Source organism: Dermacentor andersoni, chromosome 1 (assembly GCF_023375885.2).
Source record: "Dermacentor andersoni chromosome 1, qqDerAnde1_hic_scaffold, whole genome shotgun sequence".
NCBI classification, from domain to species: Eukaryota; Metazoa; Arthropoda; class Arachnida; order Ixodida; family Ixodidae; genus Dermacentor; species Dermacentor andersoni.
Genome location: NC_092814.1, coordinates 158,658,435 through 158,678,909, shown reverse-complemented (window position 1 = coordinate 158,678,909; position 20,475 = coordinate 158,658,435).

Here is a 20,475-nt window from a genome sequence, read left to right as displayed (position 1 = left end):
TGGTACACCTGTGTCGTTCTCACGCATTTCAAGTCTAGTAGGCTTGAAATCACTATATGTCTACGCTAGCCTCCTGCATGAGGCCGATGGCGCTGCTCAATTGACAAAGCGATCACTGCGGTTGGTGGACCAGCATGATACATATGAATAAGCTATGTGCTTCAGTATTGCCTTTTTGCCCTGTAAAGCCATAATATCTGAGTTGGATCGCATAAAATATTGCGATGGCTATTTTGAGGACAAAATTTCCGTAATACGTGTGAGTGCGTCGTCGAGAACGGAACGAACACAACCGAAAAAAAAAAAATTCGGTTATCATACTGTTTCTCGAAAAAGAAAGAGAACGGGCTAACGCCGCAGTACGACCTCGCATAGTCACGCCGCACGTTTATAGATATATAAACGCTGATGCCGCATGCTTGGACTATGCGCTATATAAAACAAACATCTGTAATCCAGCACATACCACTGCTTAGGATACTCGCGCAGTTCGTAAACGGTCGCTTTGTTAGACAAGTATAGTTCACACTCTAAGGAATGCTGTTATTACTAACCAAAACTATTTTATTCATAGGTGGAAACCTCGTCTACCGAACCAAGTAGTCACGCAATGTAACCTGCAGCGAACAGTTTGAACACTTGTCAAAGTATAACAGCACAGCTTAATTCTATCGTAGTAGAACGGTACCCACGCTGTTACGATCATCGCGTATGTTTCAATGTTAAACCGCTGCTTAGAACTAGAGGATAATACTGCAATAAGGTCACATTAGTGAATGGAACTTTCAGAAATACACAGTTGATCTCCGAGGCTGATTGTAGGCTCTAACACGCGCGCACACATCGCGCTGCGTGCTCCGTCCGCCTCAACGCCAGCAGAAAGTCCGGTCATACCAACTTATACCACTTCAGCACGTCTCACAGTACCGTTTTCCACGTAGAAGACGCCCTGTCATACTAAACAGACCGCACGAGCGCGAAAACAAACGCCAGAAACTACCGCCGAGCGTACGTCATGCAAAACGGAGCGCTCGGCCAAGCCAGTGTTGGGGACTCGGTGCTGACGCCCGTTATTGCAAATGGGTCGCAAGCCCCAAGGGTAGCGTTGGCCTGGCGGCCTGGGGCACTGGAAGCATCCGAAGGTCCCGGCAAAGCAAGAGTAGACTGGTAACAGAACAACTTGTTTATTCTAACATCGCAAAAGAGCGGCCGGTCAGGTCGACCGAAGTGGAGAGACGGGAGAGCACGTAACTCAACAGAAGAAATCGGAGCCTCTCTCTTGGCGTCCGGGGGCAGCTGCTCTTATACTCTCGGCGTCGCGGGCCAGAAGGAAGGTCACGGGATGAGCCCACGCGACGGCGGAGCATGAGCCCACGCGACGGCGGAGCACGGTCGAGCTGAGAGACATGTTGAGACGAGTGTAGTGACGCATCGCCAACCCGCCGACGGACAGACCTCCTGGCTCCTCACTTGGGGAGCTCCGCTCCCCGGCTGCCGCGCTTTGACAAGCGTGGGCACACACACACACACGCACACACGAAGACACGTGGCACTAAAACACGCCTGGACACGCCTGGGCACGCTTGGCGGGGAGGCGTTGCGGCGGCGTCGAACGGGCCAAAATGTCCGCCGCTTTGAACGAAGCCCCGGCGCCCGTTGCATCCGCGCCGGCATTACCGCGCGTTGTAGGCGAAACGTAACAGACCGCCCCGCCGGGGGAAGGAGATCCCGATGGTCAGGGGACTGCATCCGCTGTCCGGAGGGATGTCGCTCGATGATGCTCATAACCGAAGTCGGGCGTCCTTTGGCGTTTCTTGAGCGCAGCGCACAGAGAAGGCCTCGTTCTCACGTTCAGGTGCACACAGGACACTGCAAAGTGACTTCGGGAGAGTTGACATTTTTGTTCTCGTTTCCGGCAAGCGTTAGAACTACGCCGAAAGTCAACCGCTCAGTCAGCAAGCACGGCACAACCCTCACTAAGCCCTGCCAGGCTCTTTCCCCTTTTATACTGCTGCCTAGTTCCTTACAGTAGTTTAGCAGCACTCAGAACGCGTCCACAAATCGGAAAATTGCACTAGAAAGCACATCATCACTTTGAAACACTACACAAAAGCAATAGGTTAAAAATCCTGCCTCAGGAAGAAAAACATCCGTAACAAGCAATTTTGAGGCTGATTCCCACGTTAGGGGCTTCGACTTAAGCCATCGGCGTTACCGTTGAGACTCCCCTTTTTGTAACGCACCTCAAAGGAATATTGTTGCAAAGCGAGGCTCCAGCGCAGGAGGCGGCCATTTTTGGGAGAGATGGTCTGCAGCCATTGGAGAGGGCAGTGATCCGTCTCAATGATAAACCTCGAGCCAGCTAGGTAACATGACAATTTCTGAACGGCCCACACGATACACGCACACTCTTTCTCGGTGGTGCTATACGCCTGCTCACGACTCGTCAGCTTACGACTAGCATACAGGACGGGGTGTTCTACTTCTCCATTTTCCCGTTGGCACAGTACAACGCCCATGCCTCGCTCACTAGCATCACACTGAACAACGAACCCTTTTGTGTAGTCGGGCGATCGTAGCACAGGCTGGCTGGTTAGGGCGCTCTTTAGGGCGCTAAAAGCTCTTTCCTTTGTCTCGTCCCAGACGACTGTTTGCGGCTCTGTCTTTCTTAGAGCATCCGTTAGGGGAGCCGCGATATCAGAGTACCTGGGGATGTACCTCTGATAGTAGCCGGCGACACCTAAGAACGACCGAATATCGGTCTTCGTGCGCGGTTGCGGGAAGTCTCGCACAGCGGCCACCTTTATTTCAGAGGGGCGGCGACGACCCCGACCAATCACGTGTCCGAGGTAGACAACTTCGGCCTGTGCTAACTGGCACTTGGGAGCCTTGACTGTCAAGCCCGCATCGCGCAGGCGGGTTAGCACTGCCCGCAAGTGCGCCATATGCTCAGGCCAGGATGCGGAGAATATCGCTACGTCGTCTAGATACGGTAAAGCGAATTCTTGCTGTACCCGCAACACTTTATCCATGAGGCTTGAAAAGCAGTATGGCGCGTTCTTCAAACCAAAACTCTAAACTTTAGGACGGAATGTCCCCATTGGTGAAATGAACGCCGCATACCTACTAGCCTCTTCTGTAAGTGGAACCTGCCAATAACCCCTGACAAGATCTAGGGTGGAAATAAACTGAGCGCTACTCACTCTCTCAAGGCGCTCCTCGATGTTAGGGATCGGATAAATTTGATCCTTAGTGATGGAATTAAGCCTGCGGTAGTCGACGCAAGGACGAGGTTCCTTGCCCGGTACCTCAACTAAAATCAAAGGGGAGGTATAATCACTCTCACCCGCCTCAATAACACCGAGCTGTAGCATTTTCTTTACCTCAGCCTCCATAATATCGCTCTGGCGGGGTGACACCCGGTACGCCTTGGATCGTACTGGCTCTGGGGAGGTAAGTTCTATGTCATGAGTAAGGACAGAAGTCCTACCAGGCCTCTCAGAGAACAGACCTTGAAACTCTTGTAAGAGCTGGTGTAGTTCGGTTTTCTGCTCAGGCGACAGCGATGCTTTACTTATTAAGTCACTAATGACTTGATCGGTGTCTTTCCTGTTCGTCACTGAGCCTAGTCCCGGAAGCTCGACCGGAAGCTCTTCGGGAACGTTTACCATCATGCACACCACTGCTTCCCGTTGCTTATAGGGTTTGAGCAGATTACAGTGGTAAACTTGCTGTGCTTTCCGCTTTCCTGGCAGACTCACCACGTAGTTAACGTCCGACAGTTTTTGAACAATCCGTGCTGGGCCCTCCCACTGCACGTCGAGTTTGTTCTTTAGCGATGTGCGCAATATCATGACCTCATCGCCCACCTCAAAACGACGGGCCCTGGCTGTCCGATCATAATAAACCTTGGCCCTCTGCTGGGCCTTTGCCATTGCTTCACCTGACAACTCCTGTGCCCTTCTTAAGCGTTCGAGGAGCTTAAGCACGTACTCTACCACGACTGGGTCGTCGCCCCTGCCTTCCCATGAATCTCGAAGCATGCGAAGCGGAGATCGTAGCGAGCGACCGTACACCAGCTCAGCTGGCGAAAACCCCGTAGCCGCATGCGGCGCGGTCCTTAATGCAAACATCACTCCAGGCAGACACAGCTCCCAGTCAGTTTGATGTTCAAAACACAATGCTCTCAACACGCGCTTCATGACGGAGTGGAGCTTCTCAACGGAATTCGACTGGGGGTGGTGCACTGAGCTGTGTAACAGCCTTACCCCGCACCTTTCGAGAAAGGCTGTCGTCAAAGCGCTAGTAAACACTGTACCCTGATCTGACTGGATTTCTGCAGGAAAACCAACTCGCGCAAATATGGACAGTAGTGCATTGACTATCTCAACTGAGCTGAGTTCTTTAAGCGGCACTGCTTCAGGGAACTTTGTCGCTGGGCAGATCACAGTCAAAATGTGTCGGTACCCCGTGGCTGTTACCGGCATAGGTCCCACTGTATCAATAACGAGCCGTCTAAAAGGCTCCGTAATGATAGGTACCAACTTCAACGGCGCCCTCGATTTGTCCCCTGGCTTGCCCACCCGCTGACAGGTGTCGCATGTCTTCACAAAGTGGTCTGCGTCCCGAAAACACCCTGGCCAATAGTACTCTTGCAAGAGACGGTCCTTAGTTTTCTTAACTCCTAGGTGTCCGGACCACGAACCCCCATGCGATAAGCGCAACAGATCCTGACGATAGCATTGAGGCACGATCAGCTGATCGAACTCCACTCCCCTGCGGTCTAGATACTTCCGGTACAGGACCCCACCTCTTTCCACAAAGCGAGCATTTTTCTTGGCGATACCTTCCTTGACAATGCAGCGTATGTTTTCTAGGCTGCCATCCTTCTTTTGCTCGGCTATCAAAGCCGACCGGCTGACTTTTAGCAACCTGTTAAGTCCGTCTGACGTAGGCGCGATGAGCAAATCTGGAGACAGCTCTTCTAACTTTCCCGTGTCGTGATTTTCCTCTCCAGTATCTGGTGCCTTTAACGCTACAGGCTCAATTTTATTCAGTTCGGGCGTGCTCTGAATACCAGCTTGCTGCGCCTCTGACCCTTTCTCATCGTTCAACAACGTCGGCCCCGCAACTACCGCCTTTGCAGCGAGCTCCCGAACCTTCGATCTGGTTAAGGCCTGAACGCTAGCCTCACCAAACAAAAGCCCCTTCTCGCGCAGGAGGTGATCGGACCTGTTCGAAAATAGGTACGGGTACTGGGGGGGCAGCATAGATGACACTGCGGCCTCCGTCTCAAGTGCTCCGAAAGGTCCTTCAATAAGCACTTTTGCTACCGGCAGACACACGCTATGAGCTTCCACTGCTTGCTTGATCCATGCGCACTCGCCCGTGAACATATCGGGTTCTACGTAAGAGGGGTGAACTACATCCATTGTAGCTGCGGAATCGCGAAGCACTCGGCACTCTTTCCCGTTCACGAGGAGGTCTCGCATGTAAGGCTCGAGAAGCTTCATGTTCTCGTCAGTGCTGCATAAAGACAAAAACACGACTTTTGTTTTTGTTTCTGGACACTGCGCCGAAAAGTGACCCGGCTTCTGGCACGTATAACAAACGCGCGCTTGCCTCGTCTCGAACCGCTTTCTGCGTTCGGCTTCGGTTGCCGCCGTCTCCTTACGTTCGGTCGGACTGCTTTCACTCGCATCCGAACTACGTGTGTCCCCCTTTGCTCTCATGGGCGTGAACTTTGGCCTCTCAAACTTGGAGCCAAATTCACCCTTTTGACCGTCCTTAGCTCCACGAGCCCGACGCGTCACAAACTCCTCGGCTAGCTCAGCGGCTCGAGCCACCGTACTAACGTCTGGCCTATCCAAGACCCAGTACCGCACGTTCTCAGGTAACCGACTATAAAACTGTTCTAGCCCGAAACACTGCCGAACTTTCTCGTGGTCACCAAACGCTTTCTCTTCTTTGAGCCACTCCTGCATGTTTGACATAAGCCTGTAGGCAAACTCTGTATATGACTCACTTTTGCCTTTCTCATTTTCCCGAAACTTCCGACGGAACGCCTCCGCTGACAGCCTGTACTTTTTTAGCAGACTCGATTTCACTTTGTCGAAATCCTCTGCCTCCTCTCTCTCCAAGCGAGCGACTACGTCGGCCGCCTCGCCGGGTAGCAAAGTGAGCAAGCGCTGTGGCCACGTTTCCCGAGAGAACCCCTGCTTCTCGCACGTTCGCTCAAAGTTAACCAGGAACAAACCAATGTCCTCTCCAAGCTTAAACGGCCGCATCAGGTCAGTCATTTTGAACAATACTCGTTCTCCTGCACCGTGTGCCTGACTTCCATTACGAGCGCGTTCCATCTCTAACTCGAGACGCTTCATTTCCAAAGCGTGTTGACGGTCGCGCTCTTCTTTTTCTTTCTCTTTTTGCTCTTTAAGTTCGCGCTCCTGTCTTTTTGCCGTCTCCCTCTCCTCAATGGTCTCAAGGCATTCCGACAGCTCGTCATCCTCAGCTTCTAACTCAAGAATAGCCCTTAGCAGTTCTGGTTTTCTGAGTTTGTCTGAGACATCCAGACCCAACTCTCTTGCAAGCTCCAGCAATTTCGGTTTGCGCAACGACTTCAAATCCATGGCTGCTCTGAATGCTGCTTTCTCTACTGCCTACTATTGTCTTGCCGCAAACTAACCCGGCAGCAACGACAACCACAATTACCAGCTCTGTTTCTGACACTAACAAAAGCCTGGCAAAACTCAGAAGAAGAAAGTCCCGCACTCACCAAACCTCGCAGCCAAGAATTCAGCGCAGTCGTTCCGCTGCAGGCAACCAGTCATCACACAGGGCTCGTTGCACTGCTCCCGGATGGTCGTTGTGCTGCTCAGCATACATTCAACCGCATCTCTTCGCTGCTGGCCTCCGTTGTCGCGATCTCACCGCTGGCAACCAGCTGTTGGGGACTCGGTGCTGACGCCCGTTATTGCAAATGGGTCGCAAGCCCCAAGGGTAGCGTTGGCCTGGCGGCCTGGGGCACTGGAAGCATCCGAAGGTCCCGGCAAAGCAAGAGTAGACTGGTAACAGAACAACTTGTTTATTCTAACATCGCAAAAGAGCGGCCGGTCAGGTCGACCGAAGTGGAGAGACGGGAGAGCACGTAACTCAACAGAAGAAATCGGAGCCTCTCTCTTGGCGTCCGGGGGCAGCTATACTCTCGGCGTCGCGGGCCAGAAGGAAGGTCACGGGATGAGCCCACGCGACGGCGGAGCATGAGCCCACGCGACGGCGGAGCATGAGCCCACGCGACGGCGGAGCACGGTCGAGCTGAGAGACATGTTGAGACGAGTGTAGTGACGCATCGCCAACCCGCCGACGGACAGACCTCCTGGCTCCTCACTTGGGGAGCTCCGCTCCCCGGCTGCCGCGCTTTGACAAGCGTGGGCACACACACACACACGCACACACGAAGACACGTGGCACTGAAACACGCCTGGACACGCTTGGCGGGGAGGCGTTGCGGCGGCGTCGAACGGGCCAAAATGTCCGCCGCTTTGAACGAAGCCCCGGCGTCCGTTGCATCCGCGCCGGCATTACCGCGCGTTGTAGGCGAAACGTAACACCAGCATGCCCATATGCCACTGCGTAGCAGTATGGTGGCGCTCATGAAAACCATAGGCAATATATAGGCGGACCCAAGCTACAGTGCCTAGAATTCTAGACACTGTACCCGAGCTAAAGCTTCCTCTTAGTTTTTTTTTTTTTTTGTCACGTGCGCAGCTCAATGACGCACGCAGCGAGATGGCTGCGTCGTGACGTGTGTGTCGCGCACTAGGCACGCAACTCTGGAGCACCCGTGGTTTCAGTGAAGCGGGCTCGTCTTGCACCCCCGAGGCCCGGGTTCGATTCCCACCCAGACTAAAATGTACGAAATGTTATTTTAACGCGACAGCGTTAAAAGCTCGTGTCGCAGAAATGCCGGCGTCAGCGGCGTTGGCCGTGAGCGATAAATCCCAGAAGGCACTGGGATTCGAACCAGGGTCTCCGGAGTGAGAGACGGAGACGATACCACTCAGCCACGAACTCGTTCCTTCAAAACGGGACAAAATCGCCTCTAGTGAATGCGGTGTTGCCTTAGAAACGTGCCGTAGAAAGTTATACTGCGGTGTATATCGGTGATTATGTAACTGACCATGTATATGACCATGTAACTTAAAGAAGTCGCCGTTTCACGAGTAGCGAAGTACGTTTCCGCTACATTTCTTCTGCGCTCTGCGCACACGCAGAGCCATCTTGCGGCAAACACAGAAGACACACTCCTCGCAATGTACGGCGCTGCCCCGACACGTGGCGCGCCACTCGCCCCATGATCGCGTCCGCGTTCATGGCGCGTCGGGGCCCGGCTATCTGTGCCGATCGCGACGTTTGGCTGGCGTAGCGCGTTTGAGTAGGCGGTGCGAACGGGGTTAGGGTGGCTAGCACACCCTAACGGGGTCGATAACGCTATCGCGTTCCACTCTTGAAGGCGAAGCTTAAGCGTCCTCCAATTTTTTAAAGCCATTAATTTACTTTGTTTGCAGTAATGCCCCTTAGAAATGTGACGTTAATTCGAGCAATTTTTTGTCACAGCGCACCACAATAACATAGCAGAATGAAAGCCGGCACTGCGGCCGCAGTCAGTCACCGCACGTCATAAAACGAAGGAAATGATTTTCTTCTTAAGACGTAAATACACGTCATATGTAGTTAGGAACACAATTCGAGCGGTCTGATCGCAAACAGCAGCGCGCGAAGAATCTATGAACGACCCCGCCGAGCATTAAGAGTAGCCAGCAGTTTCCAAAGGTGCGACCCTGGTGCGGCCAAATCCACTTCGACATCAGCGCCGGCACAGTATTTTTCGTCGTCGGGCGCCTAACTGCAATGCATAGATTTTCATGTAGTAATGGTAACTCTATAGATGCTGCAAAGCATGCGCTGCCCCGGCCGCTCGTCCCACTCAACCGTTATTCTAGTACACTCTACGAATATACTCTCAGTCCACTAAAGACGTGGCACAGCATACGCACCGGTTTGGAGCATGCATTTGATTTTGACATAGCGATGGAGTTCATGTCGATCCCAGCATCTATTCTCGCTTGCTGGTTGTGTGGCCATTCAAAGAATGTTTCATGGTTTCACCCGATTAACGTTCCTTCGCTCTCTAGAACAGAGCATGTGGCTTAGAACCCCAAATTAGTAATTTTCTATTCTCCTGTGCATATTGCAATTTCTTTTAGTTGGACTTCACCTTTGACTTTTGCCATTTTTCTTATTTTTTGTTTAACTGTACTGTACAGGGATTCACTAGTGTCATTTATCTTGTTTAATGCTTCTTATGTGTTACTTTATAATGTATATCCTTTATATTAATTTTCAAAGGCCACAAGTGCCAACTCTATTTAGTCTTTAACAAATTGAAGACTATTCTTTAAAAAACTTTATACACTTCCATTTCTAACTTGGTTACACCTCTCAAACATTGAAATAGTGTCCTACAAAAGTAGATAAATGTGTTTAAATCTTCAAAATGCGCGGTAAAAATTCCTATTAATCAATTAATCGATGAAAATCTCTGCATTGAAAGCGACTAATCGATTAAAGGCTAAAATGATGAACGCTTAATCGTTAAACGAGTAAAAAAATTAATCGACCATCCCTATTTCGCTTTGATCGCAGATGTTCTAAAACAATTTAAATAGCCAAAATGCTCCGGTTTCGGCAGGTTTGGGAAGCGTTGGTTTGGGTTTTGTGTTGTCCGCGCGAAGCGCCAAGCCGAGACAAGACAAGTAGTAACAAAGAATTGACAGAAGGGTTGAAATCTGGGCCAGTTGGTACATACTTGAACGAAAAAACCAGTCAAAAACACAAAGGACAAGAGGAGAGGTTCACACCACAACGACTGGACTGTCAACTGAGGTTTATTAGAATCGGTGTAGTCCCAGCAAGGCCAGCAGAGCATGCGCAACTGCATCATCGCTAATCACATAGCATGAAAAAACAAGAAACGCTTCTATCGTGACCGACCTAGAAATTCAAATTCTTTTTCAAGCAAGCGCACCGAGGTTGTACTAACGCAGTCATCACCTAATAAACTGATGTAGTACGCTTCCAAGATTTCTCGCTCTTCTTTGCCCTTGCCCCTACCAAGAATCGTCACATTGCTGAACAAAGGGTAACAACCACACTCATTGCAATGGCGAGGCAAGTTTGCACCGTTATCTGACCCCAGGGAGGAGTGGTGCTCACGCAGGCGGTCATTAATACATCGACCGGTTTGGCCTATGTGCTGCTTCTTTTTTGTAATACAGTGTATTAACTTGTATAGGTGAGGGACGCCGGTTCGAGGCGATAAGACGCGCGACGGAACGGCTCCGTTGAAATCACCTGAAACACCAGAAATATCAACAGCATTGGTGCCATTTTCGGCACAAAGCAACGCGTAGTGGACCGGCACCTCAGGATGCAATTTGGGGTGAGTTGAATGGTTTTTCGAAGCTCTACGGCTGCTCCTCCGAAGACTACGTGTAAAGGAGTCGCTAACCCTAACCGCCGGAGCCTCGCCAGCGGCTGGGCACGTCGACGCCTGAAGCGTCATGGACGAAGAGGCAGCCATGGAACCGCACGATCAAAACGGTGAGGAAGAATTTATTACTATTCCAACCGTGATACGCCACGCCAAGCCCAAGATCGTCATTCTGCGGCTGGGGACTAAAATCAACTTAAGAGAAGCCATGCCCTACCATGTGAGCGCTGCCATCACGGCAGCAGCTGGACTTACCACAACCGAATCTCGGGACGTCACTACCCAAGTTAGACAGCTGCAGAACCTTGTAGTTGCGGAAAGCCGGCGGGAATCTGCGACGCAGAAGCTCGCCGCACTCAAGACGTTGCAGTTCGGAGGGGAACACCACGAAATAACAGCATACGTGGCGCATGAGCCGGACAACGCAAGGGGTGTAGTTAAAGGGCTCCCACTTGACGTCCCGGACGACGAACTGACAAAAGTCATAACTCTTGAAGATCGGGAACTTCTAGCAGCGAGAACACTGGGCCGATCAACAGCTATACTCATCACTGTCAAGGGACCAGAGCTACCCAAGAGAGCCCTTCTTGGAAGATCAGTCACCAAAATACAACCATTCCGTCCGAAGGCGGTCCAGTGTACAACATGCTTCACCATTGGGCATCGAGCCGACGTCTGCCCCAACGCGCGGAATTTTGTGCGGTGTGAACAATGCGGGCTTCAATTCCCACCGGACCAAAGACCGGACAGAACACTGCACGAGTGCGAAATGAAGTGCGTGAACTGTGGCGGGCCTCATGGGGCAAGAGATCCCGATTGTCCAAAGAAACAACAAGCAGACCGCATGGCCAGATTGGCGACCGAAAAACGCAAGCAACACACATCAAGGAAAGAAAACACGAGCAATCGACACCCGAAAGCATACCGCAATAAGCCACCACCTAAAAATGACACCAACTACCCACCGCTGAAGACACAGAATCGCTTCGACTGCCTAAGAGAACCATCACCTGAGAACGTCCTGAGGCGCTCCGAAAACTACGGCAGCCTACCTGACCTCAGTAGGCGACAACCACACAAGGGCACTACACCACCAACGAACAACGCCAAGAACAAGGCAAACAAGAAACCTCAACAAGGCAGTGCAGAAGTCAAAGGAGCATGGACGTCACGGGCAGAGGTAAGTCCGCCAGCTCCCACTTCTCAGAGCCGTACTGACGACAAAAACAAAACTAATCCTCCCCACAACCCCACTCAGTCACATGCAAGACAAGAATCATGGTCAGGAAAGCTGCATACAAGAACACAGCGAAACGCAACCCACGAAACAACCAATGACAGCACGCTTGCCTACATTCTCAATGAGATAGCAGAAATTCGAAAAGAACAAGTAGATTTCAAAAAAGAAGATGCAGAACGCGACAGAATAGTTGCGGAAATGCAAAAACAACTCGTTGCTATTACACAACAACTTGCCGCGCTAACGCAAAGCGTGGAAACTTTACAACGAACCTTTAGAAAACGACTTCCCGCCAGGGAGGAAGCGCACCCCTATAAACAAGGTCATTCTAGCAATTATGGAGATTAATGACAGCAAACGTAACTCACTACACGAAATGGCTGTTACTGTATGGCAATGGAATTGTAGAGGAATACGCCGTAAAAAGAACTCTCTAATACAATACCTCACACACACTGCGCATAAGCCGGACGTAAATTGACCGTTGAATTTAATTTGATGTTATTCACAGAAACGTGGTTAAGAGTTGAAGAACAACCCCCATTCTTTCAAAACTATGCTTATCAAGGTGCTGTTAGGTCGCATGGAAGGGGCGGTGGCGTAGCCGCGTACATCAAACGACCTATGTCTCATGAAGTTTTGCGTGATTTTTCGGTCGTTAACAATGATGTTGAGTGCCTTACCATACATGTGGAAAACAATGTAGCTGCCGTTATCTATAGGCCACCCGCAGGTAACAAAACAAATTTCTTCGAGTTCCTAGACAATCTACTGCGACACCTTACTTGTACTGGTCTGTCTTTCGTGATAATGGGTGACGTCAACATAGATATGCTATCGCATGATGCCCCTTCAAGACAACTGACAGAATTAGTCACATCTTACGCATGCGTAAACACTATCGTCGAAGCAACAAGAGTGACACCCAATATTGCAACTTTGCTTGATGTATGTATTACGAACATACACCCACCGAATTGTGCTGCTGGATTGCTGACGCTAGGAATTAGTGATCACCTTCCAGTTTTTTGTCTTATCCCCTCTTTGTGTGGTAAACGTAGTCATGTACCAAAGAAGATCATCCGCAGGATAAATGATCAGTCATTGAAACTCTTTTACGTTCTGGTTGCTACCGTTGATTGGGCATGCGTATTAAAAGAAGACGACCCTAGTAAGGCGTACAATATTTTTCTTGATAAACTTATTGCATGCTACAATCAAGCATTTCCAACGGAACTGAGTAGGCCAAGATGTAAAAGAATACGGAAGCCCTGGATTAACAACTCCTTATTAAAGAAAATAACAAAAAAGAACCGTTTGTTCCATATGTTTTTAAAAACGCGAGGAGAAGATGCCCTAATCACTTTCAAACAGTATAGAAATAAACTGAGCAGTGAAATTAAAAATGCTAAGGTAGAATATTATGAACAGGTTTTTGCCAAAATAGGTAAGGATCCTAGGAAAATATGGAATGAAGTAAAAAATCTAACTGGGAAGAAAGAACAATGTACCGTACTAAAAATAGTCACACCTACAGGCACACTAACCGGTCTTGAAGCGGCCACCGCCCTTAACGCCTATTTTGCCACGAGCGCAGTGTACGAGCAGGAAAATGATGAAGAGCATAACTTGGTTGATAACAGCGTTACGATAGTGAACTCTATGGTTCTCGCACCAGTAACTCCTCACGAAATCAACAAACTTATCAATGGGATTAGAAATGATGTTGCTTCTGGTTCTGATGAAATTAAAGCAATGCCAATTAAACATGTGTCTGAAATCCTATCCCCCATCCTAGCAGACATAATAAATAAAATGTTTGAGACTGGAATCTTCCCTGACTCGCTCAGGATAGCCCGCATCTGTCCTATTCACAAGGGTGGTGCTGAAGGAGACATAAGCAACTATAGGCCAATCTCGGTCCTGCCTGTTCTATCGAAAGTATTTGAAGGGGCCATAAATATAAGACTAGAAAAATTCTTTGCGAAATATGGGGTAATAAGTGACATGCAGTTCGGATTTCAAAAAGGAAAATCTACCGAGGACGCACTTCTCAGTATCAAGCATGATATTATACATAACTTTGAGCACAGGCTTTACACGCTAGGACTGTTTGTGGATCTACGAAAGGCTTTTGACTCAGTGTGTCATGATGTGCTATTAATTAAACTAAAAAGATACGGTGTTCGCGGCGTCGTCCTTAAACTGATAGAGAGTTACTTAAGCAATAGGCTTCAATATGTAAGTGTCCACCAAGGAACGACTACAAAAATAGTAATTAAACAAGGTGTTCCTCAAGGCTCTATTCTTGGACCGCTATTATTCTTAGTCTATATTAATGATCTCTGTAGCATCTATAATTCCCCTAAACTAATAATGTACGCAGATGACACGAATATTTTCTTCACTGCACGTACCCTTACAGAGCTTCAGGAGATTGTTAATAAGTATATGGAGTCACTTTCTGACTGGTTACATGCCAACAGGTTACAGTTGAATACTAATAAAACCAAATATATTATATTCGCTCCGATTAACAAACCAATGAAGAATGATATACATATTACCTTTCGGGGCACTCCGTTAAAACAAGAGGTTAAGCAAAAATTTCTGGGAGTATGGTTCCAAGAAAATTTGTCTTGGAACACCCACATTGATAATCTTGCTTTGGAGCTCAGTAGATCGCTCGGCTGCTTGTATAGAATAAGCTCACTTATACCTTTGTGGCTTAAAGTTTCTCTTTATTATACTCTCTTTTATTCCAGACTTTCCTACTGTATTTTGGTTTGGGGTACAACCTCTAGTAGAAACTACCTCCGAATACTAAAGTTTCAGAAGCGTGTACTTCGCCTACTCGAAAGATATGCAGGACACCCACAAGACTTGCCAACAGGTCCACTGTTTGTAAAGTATTCTCTGCTAAGAGCTGATGAAATTTATTGCTTCAAGCTATTGCAGTATGTACAAAAACATAAACTACACGCATTTAGCAATCCCGCTGAAACACACACGCTCGCCCTTCGAAGGCAAGAGCGCAGAAAGCCTCGAACACGCACGAATTATGGAAAACAACATTTAAACTACCAAATTCCGGTGCTTCTAAATAAACTTCCAGATGATGTCGACCTCAACAAATCGATTAAGAAAAAAACATTCAAAACAATGGTTATCGAGAAAGAAATTCGCTACCAGTGACATCTCATTTAAAACCATATGTAGCGTTTGTCTGTAAAACAGTGCTCTTTTACTGTGTGTTGGATGTCGCCTTTTTTCTCTTTTTTCATATGTTCGCTACGATGATTGACATTTTGCATTTGCGTTCATATGTTTTTTTTTTTTTTTTTTTTTTTTTCCCGTTCTGTCACATCTATGACAAGAAATCTGTTTTATATATTTGTGTGCAGTGATATGAACTAGATCCTCTATGACATAGAACTGTGTAGAGTGTAACTACAAATGTGTGTGCTGTTTTTCTCAAATCTCTTTTGTAATATTGTCGAAACTGTATGCGGAGGGAGGGCCTCGTCAGGCTAGTAGCCTTTAGCTCTCCCTTCGCTTTTTCCTTGTATTGGAAAGAAACCAATAAACAAACAAACAAACAAACTCTTCAGGAGACCAATGCACCGATCTCCCTACCGGGTTACACGGCCTACCACAATCCAAGTATTACACACCGGTCCCGAAGGCGAACCAATGATGATCCGATTAGTTATCCTACAATGACGGTGACACTGGTGGCGAATCAACATACGGCCTTACACGAGGACCTCAGTCATATGAACAACGGGGAAGAGGAAAGCGTATTGGTTAAATGCCGCTTCTTCAAACGATACGACTTAACCATTATTAACACCTACCGTACTCCTAAAGGAGGGGCTTATCGCAAAGCATGGACGAGCTTGCTCAAAGAGCATGGCAAGAAGGACTTGCTATGGGTAGGCGACTTTAACAGCCACCATGAGGCGTGGGGCTACAATCATAGTACGCCAAATGGAAGGCAGCTCCTACGAAATGCAAGTGATGCCCACCTATCGCTTCTGAATGACATAGAAACTCCCACTCGTATGGAAAATTCAGTGGAAAGAGACACAAACCCAGACCTGACCTGGGGCCGGACAGCTAAGGAAGTGGAGTGGAAAAACACCAGGGAAACGTTGGGTAGTGATCACAGCATCATAGAAATAATCATTCCCGTACCACAGAAGCAATGCACGACTAAAGCAAATCGCACTACAGCCACAAATATCACAGACTGGGATGCTTTCAGGAGTCTTCTCCAAGGAGCGCGTTCTGATAACCCGGAAGAATGGGCGAAAACAATACGCACCGTGCACAAGGGCACAACCAAGACAGTACAAAGAACTGAAGACCACCCGCAAATAGACAGACACTTACTTAATCTATGGGGCAATAGGCACAAGCTACTTAGAAAATGGCGAAAGAACAAGCTGAACAAGCGCTTAAAATGCCGTATAGATAGCATCACCAAGGAGGCGCAAGAATACGCCGACAAACTCGCAACTGACAACTGGATGCAGATATGCGAGCAAGCCGGAAACAACATGCACACAAGCCGAGCCTGGTCGCTCTTTCGGGTGCTTCTTGGGCAACCCAGGAGAAAGAACCACCTGGAGGCAATCCAACTAAGGGAGGTAATCGGAGCGCACGATCTCGCAGAACAAATAGCCAACCATTTCTTCCCTTCGGCCACCTTACAGAAAGATCAGCGACAACTACCATCCACACAAGATTGCGGCGAGGTACCTGCAGACCAGCCATTTACAATTGGGGAGCTTAAAGCAGCCATCAATGCAAGCAAAAGACACACGACACCTGGAGCGGATGGCATCACAAACAAGATGCTACGCAATATGCCAGACACACAACTGGAACAGCTCCTGGCTATCATAAACCAAGCTTGGGAAAGCGGTGACATACCGGAGACCTGGAAAATGGCTACTGTGATCCCAATACCAAAGCCCAATAAGACCCCAAGCGCCATCGGCCACCTGCGCCCCATTTATTTAACATCATGTCCGGGAAAGATTATGGAACGAATGGCCCTAACACGACTCCTATGGCAGCAGGAAAGTTGCACTTCTATCGATCCTCGAGTCATTGGTTTTCGAAAGCACATGTGCACACAGGATGCGATGCTTGCCATACAAGAAATATACAGAGCACAGAGCAGCAGCCAACTCAGAGCCGTAGTGGGGTTGGATATCAAAGGAGCATTTGATAACGTTACCCATGAAGCGGTACTCGAAGGACTGCAAACCATACAACCAGGTCAAAAGCTTTACAACTACGTAAAAGGGTTTCTTACAAACCGCACAGTTACCGTGAAGGTAAACGAAGAAGAGTCCGAAAAAAGGTACCTGACAAGAGGTGTACCCCAAGGGTCGATTCTTTCACCCACACTATTCTCGCTAGCATTAAGCAAGCTGCCAACTCTCTTGAGGCGTGTAGAAGACCTTCACTTTACAATTTATGCGGACAACATTACGCTCTGGGCCAGCAGAGGATCTCCAGCTGAAATTCAAGAGACACTGCAAACAGGTATTAATGTCACGGCGCTATACCTTCAAGAAAGGGGCCTCGCCCTGTCCAGTGCCAAGTGCGAGCACATAGTGGTAACCAACCAAAGAGAACCGCAGGCAGAAGAGGAACGAAAACTAATAACACTACAAGTGAACCAAGATATTGTCCCGAGAAAAACGTATATCAAGGTCCTGGGCTTTTGGCTGCAGGACAATGGTAAGGCCGACGTTTGGGTGCGGCAAACAATTCGGCAGCTCCATGAAGTCAAGAGGCTACTTACAAGAACAACACAAAGGGTGAGAGGTATCAAAGAGCACCAGCTCAGAAGACTCACCATGGCCCTGGCTATACCTCGAATAATGTACCAATATCCATACTTACAAGTCACCAAAACACAAAAAGGCAAACTTGAAACCATGCTCCGGCAGATAACGAGAGTTATTCTAGGCACCCCTGCATATTCGCCATCCAACCGAGTTGATGAGACGGCAGTGCTGCCTAAACTGGATGAGCTGAAACAACTCCACCAAGAGGCACAATTTAGTCGCCTGAAGCTATCTAGACAGGGACGGGCATTTATGCGTGATCTAGGCTACGATGTCCCACAATGCCCAGACAGGGAACAACAATATCCCCCGTGGGACACGCTAGACCATATTACCGTCGACCCAATACCTCGAAATATGGGGGCAGACACACAACCAGAAAGACGACAAAGTCGAGCACTACACCTCAAGGACGACACCGACGACTGGATCCTATACACGGACGCCTCTCCAAATAATCGAGGCTTCTGCACAGGGGTGGCAACCGACTCTACACCTTTATCATGGGGCCTACACTGCAATATTACGTCACAACATCAAGCGGAACTTACAGCTATCGTGGAAGCCGCGACCATGCCAAATCCACACGAACGAAATCTGCTCATTCGAACAGATAGCCAGGCTGCATGCAGGGCACTCGCCGCCAGAAACGTTTCCGCGGCACTACACTCAGCATTAACAACGCACCTCAACGCACACCCTAACATTAGAGTGCGGATTCAGTGAATTCCGAGTCACACAGGGATCAGAGGGAACGAAGTGGCACATGCCACATCCCGCGCAAATCTCCCGGGCCCTCCTCTGTGGTGGCCGGACCCACTGAGTCTGAATGAGCAATATGCCTTCGCGCGGGCGGAAAGGCGCGAAAAACTTGATGATTTACTAAACAACTCCATGAAGTATCCACAAGCGGATACACACATGAATCGAAGAGAGGCGGTACTATGGAGGCGTGCACAGACGCACTCTCTCTTGTCCCCACACTTCCAACACTACATACAAGGTTTGCCTGGTAAACCTGCTTGCATGGCATGTGGCGGCTTCCCGGATAATGCTCACATTCTGTGGGATTGTCCGGGGAGCCGTCTCGCTATACAGGCTAGCCTTGCCAAACTCTCACCCATCCGTAGACCTACGACGCTTGAGGAGTGGCTGGCGGACTCCTCCCCCGACTACGTACGTGCCATGATCGAGCTCATCACGACGCTCGGCTTGGCAGAAAACTAGAACAAAGCGGGCGAACCCGGACCGGGGTTCTTGAATAAAGTTTATTCTCTCTCTCTCTCTCTCTCTGTATAGGTGTTCTGTGGTATTAATTCATAACACAAGCGCTAGCATGACCATATGTGGGCGCATGCTCTGCTGGCCTTGCTGGGACTACACCGATTCTAATAAACCTCAGTTGATAGTCCAGTCGTTGTGGTGTGAACCTCTCCTCTTGTCCTTTGTGTTTTTGACTGGTTTTTTTCGTTCGTTTAAAAAAAAGAATTGACTTTCGTTTGCACTATTGGCGGCGAGGAGTTGCGGAGTCGCCACCTGTCGGAAGCGCCTCGCTGGCGTAGTATGAGGGATCACGCGGCCCGCTTCTCATAGGTTTTTCTGTCAGTGCTCACTGAAATTTAAACACCACGCGCGAGCTCTCCCGGACATTTATGTAAGTACTTATGAAACGAGAGAAGTTTTTTACTGTCTAAATAATAATCTTGGGCAAACTGAAAGCACAGAATCGTTTACAGACGCTATCTCTTTACCGAATACGTACAGTGAACGCCACTGCGCGCGGTCACCGCGATGGAGTCTCCCGAACCGGCTTCTTGCGTGAAAGATAGGTAAACGCTGAGAGCAAACTATGTGAAATATGTTCTTATAGTGTTTCTATAACTAAATGGAGCGTAATAGAATGAAGCCTCAATGCAGCGATCGCACAGATTCGCAGCGACCGACTGCGCGTCTGCATGCTTGTCCGCGCACTGTTTCGCTTTCGCGTTTTCGCACCGTGCCATGAGCTTTAGGCCGCAGAATATGAGCATTTGACAGTATACAAGCAACCATTGTTGCGTGGGCGCTGTCAGAGCTGTTCAAAAATAATTTCATTGTAGAGACTTCGACGCCTGTGATGTGCCGTCGCGACGATTCAATCTTTTTTTTTTCTAAATTCTTGGACGTTTCAATATTATTTCTCGAGTTGCGTCGCACTGTATGTTTATCAGTGTTCTCAAGGCGCGATTTCCCGCTGCTTCTTTTTTGTAATGCAGTGTATTAATTCATAACACAAGCGCTAGCATGACCATATGTCATGCTTTTTTTTAATGTGCTTCTTACCGCTCCCTTTCCACTCCAGTGAATTTGCCAGTGCATCGACAAGTTCATAGACCAAACCGTCATGAGATTAGTCGGGCAAGCGTGGCAGTGCGCGTTTTCCGAACATCGCAGACCCGGCGCCGTAGCAGAAATCTTCCTCGCGTTTGTGCTTGCTGCATACCCGAGTTGTAGCCGATGACTGCTTGCCGGTTTTATGTTTCGCGAGCCAAGCTTCACGCAGCTTCTTGTCCTGCGGCTACGTGTGAATAAGCTAGGCTGACACCGGGCTCCGTTGCGTACGTCCGGCACTGCGGCACTGAGCAGTAGCCTACCATGTTGCGCGCCTTCAAAGGCAGCCACTACCTATTGTAGTGCTTTCAAGCGCTGTAAAGGAGACACTCGAAGCGGGAAAATCTCGCCACTAAATGAGGACCGCAGCGTACGAGGGAATTTAAACTCGTTTTCAGCTCGCTTCGGCGCTCCCGAAGCAGCCGACGCGGCCGCTATGGCCACGT